This window comes from Chiloscyllium punctatum, chromosome 6 (genome assembly GCF_047496795.1).
Source record: "Chiloscyllium punctatum isolate Juve2018m chromosome 6, sChiPun1.3, whole genome shotgun sequence".
NCBI classification, from domain to species: domain Eukaryota; kingdom Metazoa; phylum Chordata; class Chondrichthyes; order Orectolobiformes; family Hemiscylliidae; genus Chiloscyllium; species Chiloscyllium punctatum.
This window is the reverse complement of record NC_092744.1, coordinates 74,066,844-74,091,220: the sequence shown is the minus strand read 5'-3', so window position 1 is coordinate 74,091,220 and position 24,377 is coordinate 74,066,844. Positions and strand designations below refer to the sequence as shown.

The window sequence follows — 24,377 nt, the reverse complement described above, 5'->3', positions numbered from 1 at the left end:
CAGTTCCTTCAATCAAATTATTAATTTATAATGTGAATAGGTACGGTCCCAACATGCACCCTTGTGGAACTCTGCTAGGCACTGATTACCATCTTGAAAAAGATCTGTTTATTCCTACTCTGTGCCAGTCAGCCAATTCTCTATCCATGCCAGTACCTTGCCCCTAACATCATGGACTCTGATCTTATTTAGCAGCCTCCCATGCAGCTCCTTGTGAAATGCCTTCTGGAAATCAAAATAGATCACATCCTTTGTTTAACTTAAGACCATAAGACCATAAGACATAGGAGTGGAAGTAAGGCCATTCGGCCCATCGAGTCCACTCCGCTATTCAATCATGGCTGATGCGCATTTCAGCTCCACTTACCAGCGTTCTCCCCGTAGCCCTTAATTCCTCTAGACAACAAGAATCTATCAATCTCGGCCTTGAAGACATTTAGCGTCCCAGCTTCCACTGCACTCCGTGGCAATGAATTCCACAGGCCCACCACTCTCTGGCTGAAGAAATGTCTCCGCATTTCTGTTCTGAATTGATCCCCTCTAATTCTAAGGCTGTGTCCACGGGTCCTAGTCTCCTTGTCTAACGGAAACAATTTCCTAGCATCCACCTTTTCCAAGCCATGTATTATTTTGTACGTCTCTATTAAGTCTCCCCTTAATCTTCTAAACTCCAACGAATACAATCCCAGTATCCTCAGCCGTTCCTCATATGCTAGACCTGTCATTCCAGGGATCATCCGTGTGAATCTCCGCTGGACACGTTCCAGTGCCAGTATGTCCTTCCTGAGGTGTGGGGACCAAAACTGGACACAGTACTCCAAATGGGGCCTAACCAGAGCTTTATAAAGTCTTAGTAGTACATCTCTGCTTTTATATTCTAACCCTCTTGAGATAAGAGACAACATTGCATTCGCTTTCTTAATCACAGACTCAACCTGCATGTTTACCTTTAGAGAATCCTCGACTAGCACTCCCAGATCCCTTTGTGCTTTGGCTTTATTAATTTTCTCACCATTTAGAAGGTAGTCCATGCTTTTATTCTTTTTGCCAAAGTGCAAGACCTCGCACTTGCTCACGTTAAATTCCATCAGCCATTTCCTGGACCACTCTCCCAACCTGTCTAGATCCTTCTGTAGCCTCCCCACTTCCTCAGTACTACCTGCCTGTCCACCTAACTTCGTATCATCGGCAAACTTCACTAGAATGCCCCCGGTTCCCTCATCCAAATCATTAATATATAATGCGAACAGCTGTGGCCCCAGCACCGAACCCTGCGGGACACCTCTCGTCACCGGCTGCCATTCTGAAAAAGAACTTGCTTGTTACCTCCACAAAATATTCTAACAGACCTGTAGGGTATTACTAGGAGAAAGTGAGGACTGCAGAGGAATGGTTCTGATGAAGGGCTTATGCCCGAAATGTCGATTCTCCTGCTCCTCAGATGCTGCCTGCTGGGTATAACCTCCTCTTGATGAAACCATGCTGATGTAGCCTTAAATTTCTATTCCATTCTACTCTGTTCTATTCTAGTACTGTTTGTTTAATTAATGATCATTTCCTGGCACTTGTATGGCATAAATGGTACTTGCCATTTATCAACCAAAGTCTGAATGTTGTCCAGGTCTTACTGTATGTGGAAATAGGGATGGCTTCTTGAATTGAGAGGTCATAAGTGGAAGTGAGCATTGTGTTATCATCAGCGACCATTTTCCTTTGACCTTATGAAGATGAGAAGGTCATTGATGATTCAACTGGAGGTGGCTGGTCTATGACACTGCTGTGAGGAACTCCTGCAGCACTGACTCGAAACTGAGGTAACTGGTCTCCAACTACCATCATCTTCCTTTTGTGCAGGTCTGATTCTAGCAAATGGAGACATTACCCTGATTTCCATTGGCTTCAATTTTGATTGGGCTCCTTGATTAAACGATTAATCAAATGCTATCTTGATGCCAAGAGCAATTATTCTCATCTCACTTCAGAAGTTCATGTCTGGGCTAACACTGCAACAAGATCTGAAACTGATTGTTCCTAGCAAAACTCAATCTAAGCTCTGCTGAGGTGATTATTGCTGAATAAGTGCTATTTGATATCATTGTTGACATCTTCTATCACTTTATTGATGATTTGTGAGAAAAATAATTGGGCAGTGATTGGTTGGATTGTATTTATCCTACTTCTTTGTGGGTATCTTAGCATTTCTTAGCTTCATGGACTAAATGTCAATGTCATATTTTTATTGGAAGATCCGCTTAGGGGAATAGCTAGCTGTGGACCGCAAGTCTTCAGTACAGCTGGAACATTACCAAGACCCATGGTCCTTCTGTGTATCCAGTGTACTCAGCCATCGCTTGCTGTCACATGGAGTGAATTAAATTAGCTGATGACTGGTTGCTGGGATGGTGAAATCTCATGAGAAAGCTGAGATAAATTATCCACCCAGCTCTTCTGGCTGAAGATAGTTTAGTCTTTTGTAACCACATGCTGAATTCTATCATCATTGAGGGTGGGAATGTTTTTGGAGCCTTCTTCTCTACTATCTTCTTTAATTAACTGTATGTGGTAGCTTTACAGTAATTTTATAGGGTCAGTTGTTGAGAAATTGTTTAGTTCTGACCCTGCTTTTGCTGTTTTGTCATGTAGACTTATATTGTAGCTTAGGCAGGTTTGCATCTCATTTTCTGGTACATCTGATGATGCCTCCAGCATGCTTTCTCATAGTCTTCATTGAACCAGAGTTAATTCCCTGGCTTAAAAATAGAAATTGCTGGAGTAACTCTGCAAGTCTGGCCTCATCTGTGGACAGAAAGCAGAGTTAATGTTTCAATCTCAATGACCCTTCTTTAGACTTTAGTTCCCTTGTTTGTTGATGATAATCGAGTGAAAATATGTTGGGCCTTAAGATTATATATTGCAGTGGAATGTACTTCTACTGTAAACATCTCAGAGAAACTCGTGGTTGTCCAATTTTGAGCCGTTAGATCTGTTCTTAAATGGTCTCATTTAAGACACATTGAGTAGTATCATTTCACACAATGGAATGTAACTGTACTGGGAAAACACAACCTAAGATCCCCACCAACTGTGTGGTTGTTACTCCCACTGAGAACGTCACAAACCAGAACAAAGAAGGATTTTTTCCCTCAGCACCCTTTGCAGACTCAGTCTGGCAGTTATACCCTGCAGGATTCAATCATCTCAGTCAGTAGTTGTGTAATCAAGCCACTCTTGGTGATGGGCATTTTATTTTCCCCAACCAGAGTGCATTCTGTGCTCTCTCTATTATTTAACATGGAGTGACACTGATCTGCTCAGGGAGAGGGAAATCTACAGAGTCTGCTAGAGGGGGGAAAATGAACTTTTAAAGTCGTTTCAGTTTTAGTAATATCATATCAATATTAATTTGTTCAGTACTTTACTATTTATACAGTTTACTCAGTAATTTATTATGTAATCCAAGATGGTGCCAGAATGTAGTGACATTATTCACTTGTTACTCTATCTAGGTAGCAGTGACAATATATTAAATAAATCTACTGAAATCTAATCAACAGAAGATTTTCTGACCATATTAGACATGTGTCATGATACGTCATTGGGTCTAGATGTTGAGGATGGCAGCGGCACATTCACTCGAGTGTATGCCACAGTGCCATCACCTCTGGTGGGTCTGGCCGGTAGGTGTGACAGGGCATACCCAACAATTGAGATGGAGAGTTCTGGGATGATGCTTGAACAGTATCATTCTGTGAGTTTGACAATCTGCCGGTCTATTTTTCTCCCAATGTTGGCACAAGACTGCAAGTGCAAGTAATTCTGACAGTATTAAACCTGTTTGAACAATTCAGACCAGCCATTTATCATGGCAATTTTCAATAACATTGCATGGGAAAGAGAAATGTGTTTTTGTAGTTTGGCTTTTATTAAATCAAGTGGGTTTACAATTTGCTTCCCTTTTGTTCTCATGAAGTTTCCCTGTTATTAATGGTATGATCTTATTCATTATGGTATTTAAAACGGTGAAAGGAAAACTTCTGTGAGAGTTGGTTGTTCTGAATTAAAGCCCAGATATGCCTCAGCATGTTAACAAGAACTTGTGTTTGTATGGTTCCTTCACCATAGTAAATGATCTAAGGAACTTCACAAAAGTCTAATCAGAAAATACACCTGGCACCAAGTCCAAGAAGAAGACATTAGGAAAGGTGAGCAAATGCTTGCTAAAGAAAAAGGCTTTCAGTAGGAGAGAAAAATGAAGACAAGAATGAAAACGAAAGGGAATCCAGGAGACTGGACCCCACTGCTACAGCAAAGGAAATGGGAGCTGAATGAGAGGGCAACTTTGGAGGAACATAGAGTTTTCAAAATGGATGTAGGACTGAAGGAGATCACTGAGGTTTAAAGAAGCAATGCTATGGAGGAAACTTAACATGAGAATGTGAATTTTAAATTTGAGGTGTAGTGGATTCAGAACCAATGTAGATCAGCAAGTGTTAGGTGAACAAGGCTTAGTGTAAGATAATGTATGGGAAGACATGGTTTGAAATAAAATGTTAATTTAATTTTCAGTTTTGAAAGCGATATGTCAACTAACAGGTAGTGGAATAGCTCCGCTTCCAACAGCTTAGGCTTCTAGTTTTACAATGTATTCTTGTCTGACAACTGAATTGCAAGATATTAATTTGGTAGACAAGTAGTCCCCTTAAATATTATCACTTGCACTGTAGGCACTGCTATACTGTCATTCAATTTTATCCTGCATATCAGACTATGTTATAACTAAAAGTGATAACGCTGAATAGAATCTGTTTGCCAGTAAATAAGTTTCTGACAGATATAATTTATTAAGAAGACTCCAAATATGATTTTGTAATTAAATGTGGGCTGTTCATACTACAGTTATGCGCTTTTCTATACTGCATATGTTTGCTCGTCCCTGCAAGTTGCTATGACCTGAGGTTACTGTGTAGCTTGGATGTTGATCATATTGATCACCTGATTCATCTTAGCCTCTCAGAAAACCATTATAAGTTGCCTAGTCACGACATTCAATTCAGTTCATACCTGCTGTGAAAATTAGAATGAAAGACTATCTGATCCCATTAATGTGGAGGAGCCAGTGTTGGATAGGGGTGGACAAAGTTAAAAATCACACAATACCAGGTTATCTGGAAGCACTAGCTTTTAGAGTGCTGCTCCTTCATCAGTTGGTTGTGGAGCAGGACCATAAGATGCAGAATTTATAACAAAAGAATACAGTGTCATGCAACTGAAATAATATATTGAACAAAACTAGATTGTTGTTAAGTCTTTCATCCTTTAGAATGGTTGCAGGTTTTGGTTCATTAATATGTAAATCCCAGAACTTCTTTTAAGTCACATTCTTGAGGTAACTTAAGGTTTTATTAAAAAAAGGTGACATCTCATCTCAGACAATGCATTAAAGATGTGAGGTTAGAGTCCGTCTGTAACCCAATCTTGAGCTAGACTGGTTCTGTTTCCAAAGTGGAATTTACAAAATATTACTTGGATTGACTGCCATTTTTTGAACAAAATAGAATGTATCAGCAAATTTAATTCTTCAAATACAAATTCACTCCATAGACTTATATGTGTGTGTGCGTACATGAGAGAGAGAATGAGTGCGTGCATATGAGTGTGAGTGCACATGAGAGAGTGTGTGTGAGTGTGATGGAGTGTAAGCCTATGAGAGGGTGTGGGGGGGGGTGTATGTGTGTGTGTATGAGAGAGGTCTGCATGAGTGTGTTTAGATTAGATTAGATTCCCTACAGTGTGGAAACATTCCCTTCGGCCCAACAAGTCCACACCGACCCTCCAAAGAGTAATCCACCCAGACACATTTCCCTCTGACTAATGCGCCTAACACTATGGGCAATTGAGCATGGCCAATTCACCTGACCTGCACATCTTTGGACTGTAGGAGGAAACCAGAGCACCCGGAGGAAACCCACGCAGACATGGAGAGAATGTGCAAACTCCACACAGACAGTTGCCCAAGGCTGGAATTGAACCTGGGACCCTGTGAGGCAGCAGTGCTAACCACTGACCCACCGTGGTGTGTGTGTGTGTGTGTGTGTGTGTGTGTGTGTGTGTGTGTGTGTGTGTGTGTGTATAAGAGAGTGTATAGTGTAGTGGGGAATGTGACATCAACCCGGTTGAGGCCATCCCCATGGTTACCGAACTTGGCTATCAGCCTCTGCTCGGCTACTCTGCATTGTTGCCTATCCCGAAATCCACCTTGGAGAATGGTCATCCAAAGATTCAAGGCTGAATGTCCTGACTGCTGAAGTGTTCCCCGACTGGGAGGGAACACCCCTGTCTGGTGATTGTTGTGCAGTGTTCATTCATCCGTTGTCATAGCGTCTGCATGGTCTCACCAATGTACCATGCCTTGGGGTATCCTTGCCTGCAGTGTATGAGACAGACAATGTTGACCAAGACACATGAGTACCTGCCATGTACACTGCTAAAAAATGCACAATCTGCACGCAGTCAATCCAAATAATATTTTGTAAATTCCAATTTGGAACTAGAACCAGTCTGACTCAAGATTGGGATATAGACAGACTCTAACCTCACACCTTTAATGCGTTGTCTGAGCTGAGATGTCACCTTTTTTGATAAAACCTTAAGTTATCTCAAGAACGTGACTAAGAAGTTCTGGGATTTACACATTAATGAACTGAAACCTGCAACCTATTCTAAAAGATGAAAGACTTAACAGTGATCTAGGTTTGTTTAATATATCATTTCAGTTGCCTGATACTATAATCTTTTGTTAAATATTCTGCATCTTATGATCCTGCTCCACAACTACCTGATGAAGGAGCAGCGCTCCGAAAGCTAGTGCTTCCAAATAACCCTGATGGAATATAACCTGGTAATGTGTGATTTTCAATTTGGTCCCATTAAGTTACATTGGGCTCAAGCACAGTGGAAAACAAGAACACAAAGTTCACTGCAGTAATGAGACAAGTATTATAGGTATCTCAACTTTGGTTTTGTAAAGATAATGAGTGAAATGATGCAGTTGCCTCAAACTTCTTTCAACCTGATAGCAGCCCTGCAAACTGGTGGAATTAGCAGAAAGTACTGCATTTATTTGCAGGAGTAAGAGAGTTGAAGGATAAGGAAGAGCTAAATCATTATCCATCTTCTGAATGGAGCTCTCAAAATTCAAATTTAATGTTGATCTTGCTTTTGTGCACCTTCATTGCAGGCATAACTTTGTATTCCTCACTCTGTTTAATCACCCCATGATCTTTGTATGTTATGACCTGCCTGTACTGCACACAAAACAAAACTTTTCACTAGACTTAGATGGATGTGATAATAAATCAATCTCTGAGCTGCTGCGTGGAACTGAGGCACAGCAAATTAATGGAGTACTGATGTTTGTGCTGCCTTTGTACTAATCATCAGGGTTAGGCATTATTGTTGCTTCTGGATGAGTGTCTAGGTTGGTATAAAATCATGGGAGTTGCAGTGGGAGAGGGACTCCCTGAGATTCTTGTAGAGAGAGGAGGAAAACTTCTTCAAGGCAGGCATCCTTGCAAGAGGATTCACAGTAGGGTTAAAATCAACAAGGTAAAAACAATGATTGCAGATGCTGGAAACAAGATTCTGGATTAGTGGTGCTGGAAGAGCACAGCAGTTCAGGCAGCATCCAAGTAGCTTCGAAATCGACGTTTCGGTCAAAAGCCCTTCATCAGGAATAAAGGCAGTGAGCCTGAAGCGTGGAGAGATAAGCTAGAGGAGGGTGGGGGTGGGGAGAAAGTAGCATACCTGGGAGTTGCAGTGGGAGAGGGACTCCCTGAGATTCTTGTAGAGAGAGGAGGAAAACTTCTTCAAGGCAGGCATCCTTGCAAGAGAATTCGCAGTAGGGTTAAAATCAACAAGGTAAAAACAATGCTGCCTGAACTGCTGTGCTCTTCCAGCACCACTAATCCAGAATCAGGTTTCCAGCATCTGCAGTCATTGTTTTTACCTGGTATAAAATCGTTACAAGTTGACATACCAGTGAAGGTACGGAAAGATTAACCTTTTCAAGCATTGATGTAGTTATGTGGGGGATGTTTTTGGCTAGTGTTTATTACAGCAAATGTTTTATTCACTGGCACCTATGGCGTCAGATGATGTGGAGTCTGTGTGGGTGGAATTGAGGAACCACAAAGGCAAAAAAACCATAATTGGAGTTGTGTACAGACCTCCTAACAGTGGTCAGGACCAGGGTCACAACATGTACCGGGAAATAGAGAAGGCATGTCAGAAAGGCAAGGTCACAGTGATCATGGGAGACTTCAATACGTAGGTGGACTGGGTAAATAATGTTGCCAGTGGATCCAAAGAAAGGGAATTCATGGAATGCTTACAGGATGGCTTTTTGGAAGAGCTGTCAGGGAGCCCACAAGGGAGCAGGCTATTCTGGACCTAGTACTTTGCAATGAACCAGACTTTATAAAAGATCTTAAAGTAAGGGGACCCCTTAGGAAGCAGCGATCATAATATGGTAGAGTTCAGTCTGGAGTTTGAAAGAGAGAAGGCAAAATCGGATGTAATGGTGTTACAGTTAAATAAAGGTAATTATGAGGGCATGAGAAAGGAACTGACAAAAATAGACTGGAAGCAGAGGCTAGCAGGGAAGACAGTAGAACAAAAATGGCAGGAGTTTGTGGGTATGATTGAGGACACTGTATAGAGGTTCATCCCCAAGAAAAGAAAGATTATCCAGGGAGGGATTAGAGAGCCATGGCTGACAAAGGAAGTCAGGAAATGTATTATAGAAAAAGAGAGATCCTATAAAGTGGCCAAGAGCAGTGGGAAATCAGAAGATTGGGAAGGCTACAAAAACAACCAGAGGATAACAAAGAGAGTAATAAGAAAAGAGAGGATCAAATATGAAGGTAGGCTAGCCAATAATATTAGAAATGATAGCAAAAGTTTCTTTCAATACATAAGAAACAAACGACAGGCAAGAGTAGACATTGGGCCACTTCAAACTGATGCTGGAAGCCTAGTGATGGGAGATAAGGAAATAGCCGGAGAACTTAACAAGTACTTTGCGTCAGTTTTCACAGTGGAAGACATGAGTAATATCCCAACAATTAAAGGGAGTCAGGGAGCTGAGTTGAGTATGGTTGCCATTACAAAAGAGATAGTGCTAGAAAAGCTAAAAAGTCTTAAAATTGATAAATCTCCTGGCCCAGATGGGATACATCCTAGAGTTCTGAGAGAGGTGGCTGAGGAAATAGCAGAGGCATTGGTTGAGATCTTTCAAGAGTCACTGGAGTTAGGGAAAGTCCCGGATGATTGGAAGATCGCTGTTGTAACCCCCTTGTTCAAGAAAGGATCAAGACATAAGATGGAAAATTACAGGCCAATTAGCCTAACCTCGGTTGTTGGTAAAATTCTAGAATCCAGTTTGCAGATGATACGAAGTTAGGTGGACAGGCAGGTAGTACTGAGGAAGTGGGGAGGCTACAGAAGGATCTAGACAGTTTGGAAGAGTGGTCCAGGAAATGGCTGATGGAATTCAACGTGAACAAATGCGAGGTCTTGCACTTTGGCAAAAAGAATAAAAGCACAGACTACTTTCTAAATGGTGATAAAATTTGTAAAGCCAGAGTACCACATATGGAGTCAGCGATTACAAGGGGGCATAGCTTTAAATTAAGGGGGGGTAGATATAGGACTGATGTTAGGGGTAGGTTCTTCACTCAGCGAGTCCTAAGTTCATGGAATGCCCTGCCAGTAGCAGTAGTGGACTCTCCCTCTTTATGGGTATTTAAGCGGGTATTGGATAGGTATATGGAGGATAGTGGGTTAGTGTAGGTTAGGTGGGCTTTGATCGGCGCAACATCGAGGGCCGAAGGGCCTGTACTGCGCTGTATTCTTCTATGTTCTATGTTCTAAAGGGATCTGGGAGTGCTAGTCGAGGATTCTCTAAAGGTCAACATGCAGGTTGAGTCCGTGATTAAGAAAGCGAATGCAATGTTGTCACTTATCGCAAGAGGGTTGGAATATAAAAGCACCATTGTGCTACTGAGAATTTATAAAGCTCTGGTTAGGCCCCATTTGGAGTACTGTGTCCAGTTTTGGTCCCCACACTTCAGGAAGGACATACTGGCACTGGAACGTGTCCAGCGGAGATTCACATGGATGATCCCTGGAATGGTTGGTCTAACATATGAGGAACGGCTGAGGATCCTGGGATTATATTCATTGGAGTTTAGAAGATTAAGGGGAGACTTGATAGAGACGTACAAGATAATACATGGCTTGGAAAGGGTGGACACTAGGAAATTGTTTCCGTTAGGTGAGGAGACTAGGACCCGTGGACACAGCCTTAGAATTAGAGGGGATCAATTCAGAACAGAAATGCGGAGACATTTCTTCAGCCAGAGAGTGGTGGGCCTGTGGAATTCATTGCCGCAGAGTGCAGTGGAAGCCGGGACGTTAAATGTCTTCAAGGCAGAGATTGATAGATTCTTGCTGTTTCGAGGAATTAAGGGCTACGGGGAGAATGCAGGTAAGTGGAGTTGAAGTGCCCATCAGCCATGATTGAATGGCGGAGTGGACTCGATGGGCCGAATGGCCTTACTTCCGCTCCTATGTCTTATGGTCTTATGGATCAGGAGCGTGCCAGTTGATCAAATATACCAGTTCATCAAGAGGTCCACATAATCAATGTAAAACTGTCGGGAATGTGTTCACTTAGGGAAAAAAAACTGTGCTGTTAATGTTACCCAAAGTGTGCTTACTGTCTTCAGACACTTCTCTGGCTCTCAGCCAATGAATTAAGCGAAACCTGATCTCAATGTTTCATCCCAGCCAATGGAATTTACTGGTAAACAAGTCCCAAATGTTTATACCAAGTCATAAACAGACACATACCAAGCTCCATATAAGGTTATAGTGATGCCAGTATGTCCAGCAGATCAGTATGACACCTCTCTTATTTGATCAACACAGGAAACTGTAGGTTACTGCTTACAGAGCAGGGCACAACATGTCCTGGCTGCATTTTTAACTTAGGTCAGAGTTCAAAGTAGCTTAAATAAAGTTCCCAGCATGCTTTATTGGAGCTCTTAACCAGTGTCTGATCCATTTCTACTGCTACTGGTTAGAGTGACCATCGCGCAGTCTTTGTGGAGACACAGTCATTTCTTCACATCGAGAATATTGTATGGCATTATCACCATGTTAAATGGGATAGACATCAAGCAGGTCCAGCAACTCAAGATTGGGCATTCATGTGGCACTGTGGGCTATCAACAGCAGCAGTATTGTAATGCAGCACAATATGCAACCTCATGGTCCAGCATATCCCCATCAGACCAGGGGATCAACCCTGGTTCAATGGAAAGTGCAGGAGGGCATGCGAGGAGAAGCACCACGCATGCATATAAATGAGGTGTCAACCTGGTCAAGCTACCAAATGGGAATACCTACATACCAAACAGCAAAAGCAGTAAGTGATAGACAACGCTAAATGATCTAACAAAAGATAGACCAAATCTAAGGTCTGCAATCCTGCTACATCCAATTGTGGACAATTAAACAGCACACTGGAGGAGGAGGCTCCACAAATATCCCCATCCTTAATGATGGAAGAGCCAAGGCACATCAGTGCAAAAGGTAAGGCTGATACACGCACAACAATCTTCAGCTAAACGTGTCAAGGACATGATCCAACTTGGCTTTCTCCAGTGGTCCCCAACATTACAGATACCAGTCTTCAATTGAGTTCATGTGATAATAAAAAATGTCAGGAGAAATTGGATACTGCAAAGGCTATAGGTCGTGACACCATTCTGGCAATAATACTGAAGACTTGTGCTCCAGAATTTGCTGCTTGCCTAGGCCAAGCTCTTCCACTACAGTTACAATATTGGCATCTACTTGGTAATGTGGAAATTCATCCAGGTATGTCCTTTATCCAAAAAAGCAGGACAAATTTAACCAGGCCAATTACTACTCCATCAGTCAACTCTCAATGATCAGTAAAGTGATGGAAGGTTTCATCAATAATGCTATCAAGCAACACCTGCTCAGCAATAACCTGCTCAGTGATGCCCAGTTGGATTCTGCCAGGGCCACTAAACTCCTGACCTCATTACAGCCTTAGACAAAACAGCTGAATTCCAGAGATGAGGGGAAAGTGTCAGCTTTTGACATCAAAACTGCATTTATCTGAGTGTAGCAACAAGGAGCTCTTGCAAAACTGGAATCAATAAATGTCTAGGAGAAAACTGTCCATTGGTTTGCACGCTGGAAAATTATTGGGATTGTTGGAGGTCAGTCCAGCCATCTCTGCAAGAGATCCTTCGTGTAGTTTCTGAGGCCCAAACATCTTCAGTTGCTTCATCAATGACCTTCCCTCCATCATAAGGTCAGAAGTAGGGATGCACACCAATGTTTTCGCAATGTTCAGCACCATTTTTGACTCCTCAGTTACTGAAGCAGTCCATGTTCAATTGCAGCAAGATTTGAACAATGTCCAGGCTTGGGGTGCGATGTGGCAAGTAACGTTTGCACCACACAAATACCAGGCAATGACCAACTCCAATAAGAGAGAATCTAACCTTCACCCCTTGACATTCAATGATGTGATCATTATGGAATTCCACCCCCCCCCCCCCCACTATCAACTTTACCATGGAAATCACTATTGACCAGAAACTCAACTGGATTAGTGGTGCTAGAAAAGCACAGCAGTTCAGGCAGCATCCGAGGAACAGTAAAATTGACGTTTCAGACAAAAGCCTGAAGGGATTTTGCCCAAAACGTCGATTTTACTGCTCATCGGATGCTGCCTGAACTGCTGTGCTTTTCCAGCACTACTAATCTAGAATCTGGTTTCCAGCATCTGCAGTCATTGCTTTTACCCAGAAACTCAACTGGACTTGCCACATAAACACAGTAGCTATCAGAGCAGATCAGAGGCCAGGAAAACTGTGGTGAGTAACTCACCTTCTGACTCCCCAAAGCCTGTCTGTAATTTGCAAGGCACAAGTCAGGAGTGCGATAGAATATTCCCCACTGGCCTCAATGCAGCCCCAACAATGCTCAAGAAGCTTGACACCATCCAGGTCAAAGCAGGCTGCATAACTGGCACTACATCCACAAATATCCATTCCCTCCGCCACTGATGTTCAGTAGCACCAGTCTACTATATACAAGATGAACTGCAGAAATTCACCAAAGCTCCTAAGGCAACACCTTCCAAACCCATTTCACTTTAGTCTGTACCCTGAAGAATCTGTACCTCAGTACCTGATACTTAAGATGGTGCTGTAAGTGGCAATTTGTGAAGTTTTCATTGCATTCATTTGAGTACATAGTGATAATAAAGCTAATCCAATTCAGTCTAGAAGGACAAGGGAACACTACTGCCTGATCATTCCCCTCCAAGTTGCTCACATCCTGACTTGGAAACATATCACTGTCCCTTCACCGTCGCTGGGTCAAAATCCTGGAATTCTTTCTCGAACAGCATTGTGGGTCAACCTACAGCATGTGGCCTGCAATGGTTCAAGAAGGCCGCTCACCACCACCATCACCTCAAGGGCTATAAATGCTGGCCAGCTAGCGACAGCCATGTCCCATGAGTGAATTAAAATGTTTGCAAATTCCAACCGAAGTGCTCAATGTCCACTTCCCTTTCTGGATCCTATATGGGCACATATTATAAATAATTTCAAACTGATTAGTGCCTTTCTAGCATCTCTGTACTTGCAAATTACCATTCCATTCCTCCCAAGCTGCTAGAAGATGTCATCATTTTGCAAAGCCATGCTCACTTCACCAACAACTCAATTCTTAAATCTTTCCAATCCCATTCCCAGCTCTGTTCAAGTGACATAGGTTATCCTGACTGCAGCCACAACCCATCTCTGACCTCCCCCTCCAGATCCTCTACAGCATTGAACAAGGTCAACCACAATACCTCTACTATCCTGCCAGCTTGGTGAGACTGACCTGAATTGGTTCCATTCTTACCTATCTGAAGTCAGCTGAGGATCTCTAGAGATGCCTTCTCTTCCATTCCCAATATTATCCCTGGAATTCCTTTAATCTCTATCCTTAACTTTCCTCTCTTTTTCATCTAACTCTTGTCCTGTTGTGAAATCATCCAGAGCCATGGACTTATCTTTCAAAGAGGAATCCTTGTTCTAATCAGGACCTGGCTCTGTGCTATCAGGCTGCCTGCAGGCTCCAATTCTGGATAATCTGCAATTTCCTCCTATTTGTCCTTAGAAATACAGCAGCCATTGCCTCCAGTCCCTCCCACTAATGCCTCCTTGCCACCAAATTTAACCTTCTACATAGCCTTGATTTCAGATGAGAGCAATGACTGGATCATCACATTTAACACCCAGCTGATCTTCCTTCCTTGGCATCACAAAACCTGCTGCTTCTACCTCCAGAATACTGCCCAGTCCAGCTCACTCGCAAATGCCTCAAAGTTTCCCGCATGCCTTTGTCATCGCCAATCGCAAACTGTTGTTCAGTACACCCCTCCTCCATGCAGGATACATTTAGTCTGATTCTGATTCTTGAATCCTAGTCTGCACAATGTTCCATTCATCTATCAGCCCAATGCTCCTTGACCTATATTGAATGGCTCCTTGTCCCTCAATATTTCCAATCTAAAAACTCATCCTTGTACTTAATAACCTAAAACATATTATTCAATTGAATATTGTGAAGCAGTTTCCTCCTGAATTTGTATTGTTTTAAACAGCTTCAAGGTGTCCAGAAAATAAAGTAGAAAGATGAAATACAGATTTTAGAATATATTGGACTGAAGATGAAGATCAATGCTGCTTTGTAGAATAACCATCTACATACAGCTTATGCCTGACACAGAAGAATTGTTATTGCTTTAAACTGTAAATGGTATATTTTCTTGAATGTTTTCTGAACGTTGCCCTTATTTAATGCAAAGGTATATAATTAAGAAACTTCTTTCTGCAGCACCATCATACTTGCATTCTTGACAAATTTGCCCTTATATGCTAATTAAGATCAGCAAATATTTAGTCCTCTTCAATAAGAGCAATCAACAAAGATAAACCAGATGTATTATGCATGTTGCACAGCTCCAAAAATGCACTAAAGCCAATTTTACATGCAGCAAGTTTCCACAAACAGTAATATGATAATAACCAGGCAATCAGCTTTTGGTAGTGTTAGGCTAAAGTGAGGACTGCAGATGCTGGAAACCAATGTCTAGATTAGAGTGGTGCTGGAAAAGCACAGCAGGTCAGGCAGCATCCGAGGAGCAGGAAAATCGACATTTGGGGCAAAGCCCTTTTTCAGGAACGAAGACAGGGAGTTCCGGGGTGGAGAGATAAATGGGAGGGGGGTGGGTCTGGGGAGAAGGTAGCCAAGAGTACAATAGATGGGTGGAGCTGGGGATGAAGGTGATAGGTCAGAGAGGAGGGTGGAGTATAGGTAGGAAGGAAGATTGGCAGGTTGGACAGGTCATGAGGACAGTCCTGAGCTTGAAAGTTGGAACTGGGGTAAGGTGGGGGAGGGGGGTGTGGGGAGGGAAATGAGGAAACTGGTGAAGTCCACATTGATGCCCTGGGGTTGCAGTGTTCCAAGGGAGAAGGTGAGGCGTTCTTCCTCCAGGCATCGGGTGGTGAGGGAGTGGCAGTGGAGGAGGCCCAGGACATGTCCTCGGCAGACTGGGAGGGGGAGTTGAAATGTTGGGCCACGGGGCGGTGGAGTTGATTTGATTGGTGCGGATGTCCCAGAGATGTTCCCTAAAGCGCCCTGAGAGAAGGCGTCCGGTCTCCCCAATGTAAAGGAGACATCATCGGGAGCAATGGTTATAATAAATGACATTGGTGGATGTGCAGGTGAAAGTTTGATGGATGTGGAAGGCTCCTTTGGGGCCTTGGATGGAGGTGAGGGGTGAGGTGTGGACGCAGGTTTTGCAATACCTGCGGTGGCAGGGGAAGGTGCCATGACGGGAGGCTGGGTTGTTGGTGGGCATGGACCTGACCAGGCAGTCACAGAGGGAATGGTCTTTGCGGAAATCGGATAGGGGTGGGAGGGAAATATATCCCTGGTGGTGGGGTCCGCTTGGAGGTGGCAAAAATGTCAGTGGATGATGCGGTTTATGGGAAGGTTGGTGAGGTGGAAAGTGAGGTACGGGGGGGTTCCTGTCCTTGTTGTGGTTCGAGGGGTGCGGCCTGAGGGGTGGGGGATCTGGATGAGATACGTTGGAGAGCATATTCAACCACGTGGGAAGGGAAATTGCAGTCTTTAAAGAAGGAGGTCATTTGGTGGGTTCTGTGGTGGGACTGGTCCTCATGGGAGCTGATATGGCGGAAGTGGAGGAATTGGGAATACGGGATAGCATTTTTGCAGGAGATAGGCTGAGAAGAGGTGTAATCCAGGTAGCTGTGGGAGTCCGTGGGTTTGTAAAAAAATGTCAGTGTCAAATCAGTTGTCCTTGATGGAGATGGGGAGGTCCAGGAAGGGGAGGGAAGTATCAGAGATGGTCCAGGTGAATTTAAGGTCTGGATGGAATGTGTTGGTGAAGTTGATGAACTGCTCAACCTCCTCGTGGGAGCACGAAGTGGCGCCAATGCAGTCATCAATGTAGCGGAGGAAGAAGTGGAGAGCAGTGCCGGTGTAATTACAGAAGATGGACTGTTCTATGTAGCCAACAAAGAGACAGGCATAGCTGGGCCCCATGCGGGTGCCCATGGCTACCCCTCTCGTCTGGAGGGAGTGGGAGGATTTGAAGTTAAGGGTGTTGGCTGATGGCTGAATTTTTACCAAACTACCAATGTGATAAAATTCTTTGCATTGACGTGAAAGGATAGATAGGGCCTAAATTTTAACATCCCATCCTAAAGAGAGTACCTTAGCTAGTGCAGTACTCCCTTAGTATTGCATGGGATTGAACTAAAACGTCTGAAACAGGACTTGAACCCTAATGCAATAGTTATGAAATATTTAAGAATATGTGAATCGGATTCCATTTAGTATAATTTTGAAGGAGTTATAGCCAGAAAAGTTTTGAGTAGTTTGTTTCTTTTTGGTGCCCTTTCAAGCAATAACCTTTCCTTTTTTGAACCAATGCCATCCACTTAATTTCTGACTATGCTAAATGATTTTATTGTGAAAAAATGTCAACGCATTGTCACTACATGAATAGATTCTCTGTTTGTAATCCTCTGTGATCAGCAGGGACATTGCTAGTGAACATATTTTCCACTGCATTTTTACCCTCTTTAAATTGTGCCTCTACAATAAAAAGCAAATCCCTCAGAATGCAATTAGAACAAAGTGCAAATGATGACACATCTTATGCCAACCCATGCTGAAGAAAACAGCTACCCTATATTTATGTTGTTTTGGATATTCTGAACAGATGAAAATTAGTAAGATTCTCATTTTCTTAATTTCTAATTTCAAGCTGCTCAAACTTGTCGGCATATTGCAGGATCAGTCTTTTAACTTTGCTTTGCAGCTCTAATGAGTTTAGACCAGAAGACCATAAGACATAGGAGTGGAAGTAAGGCCATTCAGCCCATCGAGTCCACTCCGCCATTCAATCATGGCAGATGGGCATTTCAACTCCACTTACCCGCATTCTCCCCGTTGCCCTTAATTCCTTGAGACAGCAAGAATCTATCAATTTCTGCCTTGAAGACATTTAGCGTCCCGGCCTCCACTGCACTCTGTAGCAATGAATTCCACAGGGCCACCACTCTCTGGCTGAAGAAATGTCTCCGCATTTCTGTTCTGAATTGAACCCCTCTAATTTTAAGGCTGTGTCCACGGGTCCTAGTCTCCTCACCTAACGGAAACAATTTCCTAGCGTCCACCCTTTCCAAGCCATGTACTATCTTGTACGTCTCTATCAATTCTCCCCTTAATCTTTTAAACTCCAATGAATACAATTCCAGGATCCTCAGCCGTTCCTCATATGTTAGACCAACTATTCCAGGGATCATCCATGTGAATCTCCGCTGGACACGTTCCAGTGCCAGTATGTCCTTCCTGAGGTGTGGGGACCAAAACTGGACACAGTACTCCAAATGGGGCCTAACCAGAGCTTTATAAAGTCTCAGTAGCACAACGGTGCTTTTATATTCCAACCCTTTTGAGATAAGTGACAACATTGCATTCGCTTTCTTAATCACGGACTCAACCTGCATGTTGACCTTTAGAGAATCCTCGACTAGCATTCCCAAATCTCTTTGTACTTTGGCTTTACAAATTTTCTCACCATTTAAAAGTAGTCTATGCTTTTATTCTTTTTGCCAAAGTGCAAGACCTCGCATTTGTTCACGTTGAATTCCATCAGCCATTTCCTGGACCACTCTCCCAACCTGTCTAGATCCTTCTGTAGCCTCCCCACTTCCTCAGTACTACCTGCCTGTCCACCTAATTTCGTATCATTGGCAAACTTCGCTAGAGTGCCCCCAGTCCCTTCATCCAGATCATTAATATATAGTGCGAACAGCTGTGGCCCCAACACTGAACCCTGCGGGACACCGCTCATCACCGGCTGTCATTCCGAAAAAGAACCTTTTATCCCAACTCTCTGCCTTCTGTCAGACAGCCAATCCACAATCCATCCCAGTAGCTCACCTCGAACACCATGGGCCCTCACCTTGCTCAGCAGCCTCCCGTGTGGCACCTTTTCAAAGGCCTTTTGGAAGTCTAGATAGACCACATCCACTGGGTTTCCCTGTTCTAACCCACTTGTCACCTCTTCAAAGAATTCCAACAGGTTTGTCAGGCATGACCTCCCTTTACTAAATCCATGTTGACTTGTTATAATCAGACTCTGCTCTTCTAAGAATTTAGAAACCTCATTCTTAATGATGGATTCTAGAATTTTACCAACAACCGAGGTTAGGCTAATTGGCCTGTAATTTTCCATCTTTTGTCTTGATCCTTTCTTGAACAAGGGGGTTACAACAGCGATCTTCCAATCATCCGGGACTTTCCCTGACTCCAGTGACTCTTGAAAGATCTCAACCAATGCCTCCGCTATTTCCTCAATAACCTCATCAGAACTCTAGGATGTATCCCATCGGGGCCAGGAGATTTATCAATTTTAAGACTTTTTAGCTTTTCTAGCACTATCTCTTTTGTAATGGCAACCATATTCAACTCAGCCCCCTGACTCCCTTTAATTGTTGGGATATTACTCATGTCTTCCACTGTCCCTCTGCATGTGAATTGCTGAACAATGTATTTTTTCCCTAATTCTGTATCTTGGTGGCACGTTGTTGTTTTTATGAATAATCTGTACCTGCAGCGGTCAAGTCTGTCGGAAAACTGGCAGTGGACAGGTTGAAGAGCTCATAATCCTTTACCTACTGAGAATGAGGGTCTCTCCATGGTGCATTCATTGGCAAAGGGCTCAGAATGTGAGGTGAAATCTGTGTATATCAGGTTTCAAAAGTGTTAATGGTAGCATGACTGGATTTTGAATGGTTATTTCTCTCAATCTCTCCTCTTGAAGCATATCCCAGTTCCCTAGTCATGCCCTGATAAATCTAGTGAAACACTTGCACTGTGATATGCACTGGAATAGGTGCTGGGACTAGCATGTGGGATCTTGGTGCAACCACAGGTATAAGACGAGGATGATGGACTGATTTGGTTTCACATCATCATCTTGCTTTCTGACCCACAGCTGCTCTACAGGTGAAAACATGAGACATTCACAATGGATTCCTTGAGCACCTTTCTCAAAAAAATACTTCTTCGTGAATTAATCAATTTTGAAGCTTAATGAGTATTAGGTTGGTAAACATGTTAGCTGATCTACGTACAGCAATGTTCCACAATCAGCAAGGATGAAGAGCAATTAAGCTGCTACTGTTGGGTTTGAAGGCTAAATGTTGACATTGGCTCTAGGAGAATCCTGCAACACTTTGAACAGTGCTGTAACATTGTTAATGCCCACTCAGATATGATCTTGGTTTGACATCTTATCATGTGTTCATATGTAAATACCATTCACAGAATTCAGGAGTTACTATACGACAAACCTGCCTTCTGGCATTTGCTGAGTGCCAGTGACACTTGATGTGTCTATGTGGGTTAAACCTCCAAGGCCAGCTCATGTTGGGCTCCAGGCCTTTGGCTCCTAACAATAAGAAAATAAGATGGTATCAGTCCTCTCTTCCCTGTCTCCTGGCAGCAAGGCGGACATAGTCTAGGCTGTCAGACTAGCTTTCCTCATGCTCTAAATCACAGCTCAACAGCAGTTTTGCTGTTACCTATCCTTGATGTTCTGGTGATATGTCAGGCACGTAATTGCCTTGAAACTTTATTTCCCCTTTTTTTTGTTTGCTATATGGGAGAAATAGCTCACAATGAAAACAACAAAAAAAAGGCTTTGTTCCCTCTAGAAAAGATTTCATAGCTTCCCTTAAATGGATATCAGCAACAAATCCTCGGCTTTAATTGTATCATTTAAAAAAATCTAAAATAATATCACATGAACAATGGAAGGTAGCCTTCCTTCATTCCATAAAGTACTGTTTTGGGTTGGGATATATTTTCATAGGTTCAGTCTCCCTCAGGGATTCGTGAAACCATCCTTATTGACTTGGAGGTGGGTGAAGAGTGATGGTGGATTGCAGTGAGGGAAGGTGGGAGGTGAGGTTGATCTGTGCTCAACTGAAGACCAAGGTCATACATTTTCATGGCACGGCAAATGAGAACATGGCTTATTTTCACAAACTTCCCCTAATAGAGGCTATCATCAGTGGTGCCACATCTACCTCTAAACCAAGTAGAATTGAGTAATTAAGCTCAAATTGTTACTGAATCTTGGACTTTCTAGGTCTGTGTGACTTACTAACCTAACCAATACAAGAGCTGAACATGTGTTGCTGGAAAAGCGCAGCAGGTCAGGCAGCATCCATGAAGCAGGAGAATCGACGTTTCAGGCATGAGCCCTTCTTCAGGAAGAAGGGCTCATGCCCGAAACGTCGATTCTCCTGCTCCTTGGATGCTGCCTGACCTGCTGCGCTTTTCCAGCAACACATTTTCAGCTCTGATCTCCAGCATCTGCTGTCCTCACTTTCTCCTAACCAATACAAGACCCCACAGTAACCTTCTTTTTCTTAGTTTTTGTACTCAAGTCACGTATTGCTGATTCCTGCAATTGTTACTCCCCATGGCTCCTGCTTTGGTTTGATTCAACCTGCTCATTTGACGACATTGTTTAAAAGAAGCAGCTTGAAGTACATATTCCAAATATCACCATAGTACCTGGTTGCTATGGTAATGTATGCACTTGCTACCAGTTCCCAGAAATGTAAGAGCATAACAATGAAATCTGATTTGACCATTTTTAAACTTCAAACTTTACAAATTTCCAGACTTACCACTGAATCCAACACTTTCTGATCCTAACCATTGTCTGAATAGCTGGTGTGGAAAATTATTCTGCTGTCGTTATTTACGACTCTATTTCATCCTTTTTTTCTTTGCTGCACTTGATCAATTATCATTTCCTTTTGTTTTTTACCATGTTCCCCAGTGATATTTAATCTCTCCTGCCTCCGCCTTACTATAGATCTTTCCTTTCATTCTCTAATCCTACCCCCTATCTGAGCCTCCATGTTTGCTTAAAACTTGATCCACCTCTCACATCTCCCAGCTCTGATCTGAAATATTACCGCTGGGGTTTTCACAGTTTCATGGCTGCTCTGTGCCTGAGCCAAACTGGTGCCAGAATGTAGGCCCTGTCCTCATTCCTGACAGATCCTGTCTTTACTGGAGGAGAAAGGGGACAGGAATTAATTCACACATATGGGATACCCAAAGCCAGGAATACCAAAGTGATGCTTTGCTGAGTTCAAATAGACCTCATTTTTATGTGAGCAAGGCCTGCTTCTCAGAGAATTATTCTTGAGAGTAGGCGGGAATGTTCATAAAGGGTGAATGAGATCGGTGGAACTATCAGGCTGTCGATTTATTTAAATCCTCTGTTCTTTACATTTTGAGAAAATAACAGTCTGCCTTGAATCTCAGCTGAAAATATTTGGTGCTTGGATGTTAGACACGTATGTGTTGAAATAATCTTAGGAGCTATCACGACAGTATTATTACTGCTCGACTTCTTGCACTACCTGTGATTATCACATGGAATTGGCGGGGGTGGGGGGAGAAGGGAAGGAAGAGGATGTTCTGTAAATTTACAGTTTGATTAATAACTCCACGAGATAATTAATGGATTATCTGTCTTTGATATGGGGTTATATATAAAAATTTAAACATTTTTGTTTTTGATGTAAATGCTTAAAAAAATCCGAGGGGATGTATTGAAAGGGGCTTTCAACAATGGGCAATTCAAAATTTGATATGGTGAAGTCTGCAATAAATGTTTAGAACTTTATATTGTTCATCTCAGCATGACTCCTGAGATACTGGATGAGATGCCAGAAGTTGTAAGTGCAAAGGATAGTGGATGGGGAGATGTGAGTTAAAATAGATTGCTTACAATAGGTTAGTATTGGGGCTATTGGGGTGGGTAGAATTTGAATAGGTTGACATAGACGGTATGAGATTCCATGGTTTGTGAGCGGAGAACCACAGATTGGCAGAAAGAAATGAAAGGCATTGGATGGTAGGGGCATTAATTAACATGAATGGGGAATGTGTGCTGAGGTCGAGGAGTGAGTAAAAAAGGATTTAACCAGTTTCCCCCATTGCTATTTGAGAGAAAATCTAGCCATTTAAGGATTTGTTTCTCCCAAGATGGTTTTGCTAAGTTGAGATGTTTCCAACACTGAGCACAGACCTCAGGAGTGAAAATCCAGGCCTTGTTTCACTCCCAATAGGTGCTGGCTGACTATTGAATGTTCAGAGCGTTTTCTTTATTTATTTCAGATTTCTAGCATCCAGAGCATTTTCCTTTTGTGTTGTGTACATGAAGGTCAAGCACTACTGAAAGATCAGTAGAAAGGATTTCATATTCATGCACTGAATAATATTGTAAAGGATGTTTCAGAATAATTTAACCTGACGCATTGTGTTTCTACATGACTCATCAAATGTCACCAAGTGGGTCTTCTAGAGGAATAGATTATCTCACAGCAAGTCTCATAAAGTGATCCCATACATCATTTGCAGTTCAGTTATTAAAATTTTGTAAAGCCTTAGTGACTAAATATTCTTCACTAATACTTCTTTTCTAAGGGGCTTCCCTTCTCTTAGAATTTTGCAGGAGTAAACTACACTAATACTATCAGCAATAACAATTTGTATTTGTAGAGTGTCACAAAAATGATGCTGCATACTGCAGTCTGCTTTCTACATGTTTCATTTGGCCATTATGATCATTAGAAAGGAGATGTGGGAGTGGGGAGATTGAGATTGGCGAGATGTCTGTTGTGTGGATCAGATTCATTCGACATGGGATTTGATCTCTATTCCAGCTGAGATTGATTTGGGGCCTGCCTCATCACTTTACCCATAATAAAAATGGAGGTGTTTTGCTTACTGTGGCTCAGTGTAAAATCGCCAGGGACCTGCTGATAGACAGAGAAGCCAAACAAGTTAGCAGGCAGAGTGCCTGCTCCCTCATTCCATATGATCATGGCCGGTTTGATTGTGGGCTCATTTCCACATTTGTGCAACCACCAATATTCAGGGCTGTCTTGTTAGTGAAGAAACTATCTACCTCAGCCCTCAATTTTTTGACAATGATTACGGTCCCACCTCCACCACCGCAGGAGGAGATTTCAAGCTACTGACACATAAACATGTTTACTGATATTTTACTTTTAAAGCTTTATTCCTTTTCAAATAGCGCATCATTCATTATCACCCCTTCTATCAACTAAACCAATTATTTTCATGAGACAATTAAGCATCAAAGCAAGTTTTTATTTGTCCAAAATATCTTTGATGTACACTACCTTAGATACTCAGTGTAAAAGCACACTTGTCACTCAAACAATTGAAATTGATATATATATTTCCAGTTTTTATTTAACTTTTGACAAAGTACAATCCACATTTATCTCTTCTCTGGATAATAATAGACAGGTTGTCAGCATGTAACAATTAACAGTCTGGAACTGAGATTTTCTTCTCACTGTTCAATTTTCTGTGTACATGGATGGACTAATTAAGTTTCCGCATTCTGAAGTTGCATCATATTCTGCTATTCCAAGTACCCAACAGAGTTAGATGCACAGCACTAAGATTAACCATTAGTCGGGGGAGTGGTGAAAGTGCTGGGCATTGCGGTAGTCTTAACCTCATTGAAAATCATTGGGATAAGTTTGGTGGAATGTCAAGCTTCCCATCTCAAGCCAGTTCATTCTCCAACCACAATAATTTTTTTCCATACT

At 42.5% G+C, this 24,377-nt stretch overlaps 1 protein-coding gene across 10 annotated transcripts in view; it reads left to right on the top strand.

The window, feature by feature from the left end:
- Positions 1-24,377, top strand: part of LOC140479074 (rho guanine nucleotide exchange factor 4-like) — a 474,075-nt gene that overhangs the window by 399,220 nt on the left and 50,478 nt on the right. The window lies entirely within an intron of this gene.